Genomic DNA, 6,802 nt, shown 5'->3' on the forward strand with positions numbered 1-6,802 from the left:
AGGAAATAAATTTCCGAGGGCATCCGTACTTGGCCATGATCTTCCACAGTCCCTCTCTACTCACAGTGTCGAAGGCCTTAGTGAGGTCGACATAGGTGGAGAACAGATCAGCATTTTGCTCCTGACATTTCTCTTGCAGCTGCCTTGCAGCAAACACCATGTCGGTGGTTCCGCGCTCTTTCCGGAATCCACATTGGCTCTCAGGCAAATGACCTTGGTCAAGGTGTGCTGTGAGGCGGTTTAGTAGGATCCTGGAAAGTATCTTGCCTGCGATGGAGAGCAAGGAAATGCCCCGATGGTTATCACAGGCTTGCCGGTTCCCCTTTCGCTTGTACAAGTGAATGATAGATGCATCTTTGAAATCCTGGGGGAATTGTCTCTTCTTTCCACATGAGTGAGTACAGCTGATGGAGCTTCTCAGTCAGCACAGTGCCTCCATCCTTGTAGACCTCTGCTGGTATGGAGTCTGAGCCAGGTGCTTTGCCACTGGATAGCAGACGGATTGCTTTCTGGGTCTCAAGAGGTGTTGGCGGATCGTCCAGTGCTTCATTGATGGGGACTTGTGGGAGACGGTCTATGGCTTCATCATTTATGGAGGAAGGGCGATTTAAGACACTGTTGAAGTGCTCAGCCCAGCGTTCAAGAATTTTCTCCTTCTCGGTGATCAAGGTATTCCCATCTGCACTGAGGAGGGGGGATGATCCTGAGGATGTGGGGCCGTAGACTTCTTTTAAGGCATCATAGAACCTCTTCATATCGTGCCTGTCAGCATATCCCTGGATCTCATCAGCTTTGTCACTCAGCCACTTATCCTGCATCTGGCGTAACTTTTGCTGAACAGTCCTGCGGATGGCATCGTACGCATCCTTTTTTGATGTGGACTTTGGGTTGCTCAGGTAGGTTTGATGCAGACGGCGTTTCTCATCCAGAAGCTGCTTGATTTCATCACAGTTTTCATCAAACCAGTCTTTGTGCTTTCTGGTCATGGGTCCCAGGGTCTCTGAAGCTGTACTATAGATCAGCTCACGCAGGGTCCTCCAGTCAGACTCCACATTCTGGTTGTCCAGAGAGGCGGATTCCAGACGATCTTCCAGCAGCTCCACAAAGGACTGTTTGATGGTGATGTTTTTCAGCTTAGCGATGTTGAGCCGTTTTGGAGCCTTCTGGCCTTGGGGGCGTCTCTTGGGCTGGATTCGAATATTCAGCTTCGAGACTACAAGGCGATGGTCTGTCCAACACTCAGCGCCGCACATGGTCTTTGTTACACGTACATCTTGCCTATCCCTTTTCCTGACGATGACATAATCGATGAGATGCCAATGCTTTGACCGAGGGTGCATCCATGACGTCCTGTTACGAGTAGGGAGGCAGAAAACTGTGTTGGTTATCAGCAGTTCATGCTCTGCACAGGTCTGAAGCAAAAGCAATCCATTTGGGTTGCAGTGGCCCACACCGTGCTTTCCAATCACTCCATCCCAGGCGATGTAGTCAGAGCCAACTCTAGCACTGAAGTCCCCAGGAATGATGAGCTTGTCTGCTTTAGGGATAGCAGCAATGACAGAGTGAAGGTCCTCGTAGAACTTCGCCTTCACTTCATCCGGGTTGGTCATGGTTGGGGCGTAGGCACTCACAATGGTGAGGTGCTTCTGGCCAGATGCCAGTGGGAGTTTCATGGTCATAAGCCTATCGTTGACTCCCTTTGGGATTCCAGCTAGCTTGCTGACAAGTGCTGTTTTTACTGCAAAACCAACGCCAGCCTCACGTCGCTCTTTGCTTCCTCGTCCACTCCAGAAGAAGGTGTAACCAGATCCCTGTTCACAGAGCTCGCCTTCGCCTGCAAGCCGAGTCTCACTCAAGGCTGCGATGTCAATGTTGTATCTGGCGAGTTCGGATGCAACTAGTGCCGTTCTCCTTTGGGGTCTGTCCGCGTTATCTCTGTCCAGGAGAGTCCTTATGTTCCAAGCACCAATGGTGAGAGGAACGATCCTTGTTTTTTTCTTTTCTTTCTTGTTGTTTCGACCGCTGATGTACGGTCCCCGCCAGCCGCGGTATGCTGGCCAGGGTGATATGGAGCAGGCAATTTTTAGGGCACCTTTTCTAGCCCCTTCCTCATGCCAGGGAGGTGAGCAGTGCATTCCTAAAGAGGGCTGCTCAGACGCTCAGACGGCTGCCGAGCTCCATCGCTGCTCCTGTCGGCGAAGAACGACCCTATGGCCTGAGCCGCCTGCATGCAGGTCTGCGACTGCGACTGCCAGTGTACCCACACCTGTCGTTTCGTCGCTCGCCTGTCGCCACAGGACTTGGGGGTGATGAAATGATGAAGGATGAAAGGTCATTTTGGATGACTGATGACTTGCGCGATGAGTTTGTTTAAAGTGAAGAGGAGTTGCGCAACATCGACCTCACTCTCTCGTCCGGGTCCACCAATTTCCAGTGGCAAGACTAAGTCGAGATGACTGGAGGATGAGCACGGATGCAGTGGATGACCAAGATATCCTTTCGGTGTCTCATCTTGCTCTCTGCACTCCACAGTGCGTTGCTGTAACCGCCTTCCTCTCCGTTGAACTGATAGGTTTCTTCCGCAGATTCTGCCGGATCCAGACTTCGCATGCATGGGTAGACACACCCCGGGGGCCAACTGCATGTGGCATGCACACAGCACAGTGGAGCTAGATGGCCGTCGGTGGCTCTCCTGAGCCAACGCCCTTTTATGGATCTCCATAAGGGTGTCCAGCCACCCGCCTCACCAGTCCCGGAAGGGAGCGGTGGGAGTGCCGGTTTAGTTGCCGGCAACCCGACCCTGAACAGGTTGTACTGGATTACAGGTTACCAGTAGCAGATCTAATGACCTGACCTGACTAGCACAGTCAGCATAAATCCCATAATATTTGTATTCTGTCCACTTACATTTTATTTAGGTTGCTGCCAACATTTGTAAATAGTATTGAGAAAATAGCTCCACATAATAAATAATGCTGTATTCAGTATTTGTTTCACTTGGGGGAAAATAAATTGAAAATCACACTAACCTGCAGTCAGTTTACCACATGTATATATCTCACACTTTATTTTACTCAGCTTAACATATGCTGTATGCCTGCTTACAAACAACTAATTGCTGTAGGGGATATATTGTAATATTGTAATATCTGGTCAGCCATGCCCATTAACTAATATAGATATAAAAAGTTATGTTAGAATAATATCAAAATAAATAATAATTATGATTGATAAGAAAGTTAACATGCTGTCTAAAATCAGTAGTTCACCAATATTTGATCATAATTTCATGCTACCATTTGTGATTTCATGGGGAAATAGTCACACTTAGCTGCTGTCAGCATGATATTTGTATTCTGACTGTTTACAAACATTCAATTTAAGTTGCAACGAACATTTGTAATCAATATTGGTAAAATAGCACTACTGTAATTTAAAAAAAAAAAAAAAAAAAAAGTTATGGTTGCAATCAATATTTGTTTCAGTTGATTTGTTGGTTATCCCAGCACATTACTTCAGGATCAGTGAACTGTCAAAATTGCAGAACTCAAATATATGATTTTACATATTCATGTATTATTATGTCTATTGTTATTTATGTGCTCTCAGTGTCTACACAGTGAGCATGTGGATGAAGGAGTAAATGAAGGAATGACTCTGTGTGTGTGTGTGTGTGTGTGTGTGTGTGTGTGTGTTCAGTAGTATTTGTGTGAGTGCTCAGTAGTGTGTGTGTGTTCAGTAGTGTTTGTGTGAGTGTTCAGTGGTGTGTGTGTGTGTGTGTGTGTGTGTGTGTGTGTGTGTGTGTGTGTGTGTTCAGTACTGTTTGAGAGTTCAGTAAATGTTTTTGTGTGTGGTGTGGTACAGTGTGTGTGTGTGTGTGTGTGTGTGTGTGTGTGTGTGTGTGTGTGTGTTCAGTACTGTTTGTGTGAGTGTGTGATGTGGTGTGTGTATGTGTGTGTTTAGTAGTGTTTGTATGTGGTGTGGTGTGGTGTGTGTGATCTCGTGATTGGTTGTTCCACGCACGTCCGTCTCTTTTGTCGTGGGGAAATAGGACAAGTCCTATCGAGGATTTTGACGCGCGGCAACGGCGATCTTGCTGCTTGGCAGCGCGACTCCTGCTGCCTGAATACCTCGAACACGGGGCGCCGCACGTTTTTGCTGCTTGTCGCGTGAAACTTGCTGCTTCGACGCTCCGTGTGCGATGGGCATTAGTCGCTTTCTTCGTCTCCTCAGTCCGTCTTCAAGTTGAGACTCGCCAACTGCATTTCACTGTGACTTTCTCGAAAAGCTGAAGGAACTTTACATTTTAACTGAAAGAACGTTGAGAACCAATCCGGCAGACTGAATTTTACCATTCGACTTTCAAGGCTAACGGGAATGGCACTTTCAGTGCAAGGGACATCGCCTGGCCTACGTACGTGCAGTTCTGGCATCAATCGATAAAAAAAAAGATAATTACATCCCGGCCGTGAGTCCTATTTGTTCCCCTTGAAAGAAAGAAATTGGGGAAAAGATATTAAATGTACAAAACATGACATAAATAGAATACATAGAGATGATGCCTTACAAAAAACAAAAAACAACAACAAAAAACAACTAATAATAAGTTGAGCATCTCAGTAAAGTACTCTGGTTTCTACTGAGTAAAATTCTGGGAGGAAAACACGTGACGATTGTCAACAACTGCGCGGTGGTCGTCAAAGAATAAGAAATGGAAAACCTTTGCCAATTAACCATCCGCCGAAAGATCTCCGGCGGCCCATCAGAACAGATCTATGCCGGGTTATTCAAGTTATGGGTTATGCATGATTCAAGTTCAATGTTTCAAAATTAACGTTTTTAGGAAATTATATATACAGTTCATTCAAATATCATTATCAATACAGTTCATTCAAATATCATTATCAATCTAATGTTCCAGATATAGTGTTGGGCCAAACCAAGTGACAAATTGCAAATCTCACTGCGTAGAAACTTCCTAATGACTGCGGAATATTGAGAGAGGACAATAAACTGGCCTCCCTTGTGCAGCAGGAATGTCCATTCAGTACTGAACTCCGTGAAAGGGCTACTGAGGCCACTCTCCCTCAGACCACTTGGCTTATACTTCTGAGCTACTGGGGACCCAACTCAGTGTGCCATCCCTCCCTACCCCCCCCCCCCCCCCCCCCCACACACACACACACACCTCCCCACCCCCGACCCCATCATTTTCAAAATAACAGCAGATCTCGTGTAGTATATCATCCGCGAATGAGCCGTACCACGCACGATTTGACAGTGAGTTTCAGTTACAAACAAGCGTGAGCTATAAAGGATCGACTGGACGATTCCTCAAAATTCTTACCTATTCATAAAAGCTTGGACGAGTAAACACTTTGGCAACTAACTGATTGAAGAAAAAAGAAGGGGCAGTTTAAAAGCCTCACAACTTGTTTCGTCTGCTCCAATTCTGCTACTTCTACAAGGGCAACAGACAGAAAACTTTATTTGTCTCACTCACAAACATGTCTCGCTGAGATCCAATCTCCTCAGTCTTCTTCTTTTTCTTCTTTTTTTCAGACACTGAGGTGTAGCCAATAGCCAGTCAAATTGCTTATCACATGACCTTGAATGGTCACGTGTTTACATGTTTCTTCATCACTGCCCGCGTCGATTGATTACACTGCATCTTCTACATATCTTAAAAATGAGACGCATTCGTCGCAATTACTCAGCCGCGAAAATACTGAGGTCCAACAATTTCCGATTCATGCAAATCATATGAGCTGGACGGCGTAAAACTTCATCGTGATATCATTCAAGAAACGTTCCACTATCAACTGGGGGGGCATCAGGAAACAAAATTAAGGACAATTATCTCAGTGTTTTTCAGCCTCTGTTTCTTTACTGATCAACTCCGGCCGCTAGACCCAAACAACAAATTGCAACTTCCGGCGACATTTTTCAAGTCCGAAGTGCCAGTCCCTTCTTGATTTTCAACAGAAAATGGAGGGAAGGAAAAAGCCTAAATAATTAGTTTATTCCTATTGACCACCAATTCATCCTGGAACGTTCCTTGGACCATGATATGGTGAAATTTCGCGTAAAACCCCCATTCATTTCATGCCCACCTCATAGGATCTAACCCAATTTCAAAATCTAAAAGTCCCGAAGATTGAGTGTGGCTGCCCACATGGCAGGGTAAAAACGGGCATACACGTAAAATTGAGCCTGCTCGTGTAATATGCAAGTGAACGCGGGGAGGGGTTGCAGCCCACGAACCAAGAAAAAGAAACTCTAAATTATGAGATAATTATACTTGTTATGTTCAACTGATACGATGAGTTAAACTGGTGCGCACTTGTGGACGTGGACAGAACAATTATAGTCTTCTTCCATATGACCACCATTATTTTGCAGTGAAGAGGATAGTTGAAATTCAAAGACTTCTTGGCATTCGCCCGTGAAGTCACGTCTTTCCATGTTTGAGTTATTAATAGTTTTTGCTGCAAAGCAACGTATTCATGGCAACTGTTTTAAAAATAATATATCCAACACAAACATAAAATCGATTGTTTCCCCTTGTCTGCGAAGGGAGCGCAGCCATATTTTCAACAGCCTTAACCAATCAACGATATGCTTAGTTGTGTTTCCCAGCTCTCTGTGCGGCTCTCCCATGTCCTCTCCCATGCGCATGTTCAAGTCCGCCTTCATGAACGACTAGCCAATCAAATTCGTTCTCACTCTGCTCACATGATAAATCTGTGTCATTGTTGAATATACATAAGAAATTTCATCCAATCGGATTTAAGAACAAGAC

This window comes from Babylonia areolata, chromosome 1 (assembly GCF_041734735.1).
Source record: "Babylonia areolata isolate BAREFJ2019XMU chromosome 1, ASM4173473v1, whole genome shotgun sequence".
In the NCBI taxonomy this organism is placed as follows: Eukaryota; Metazoa; Mollusca; class Gastropoda; order Neogastropoda; family Buccinidae; genus Babylonia; species Babylonia areolata.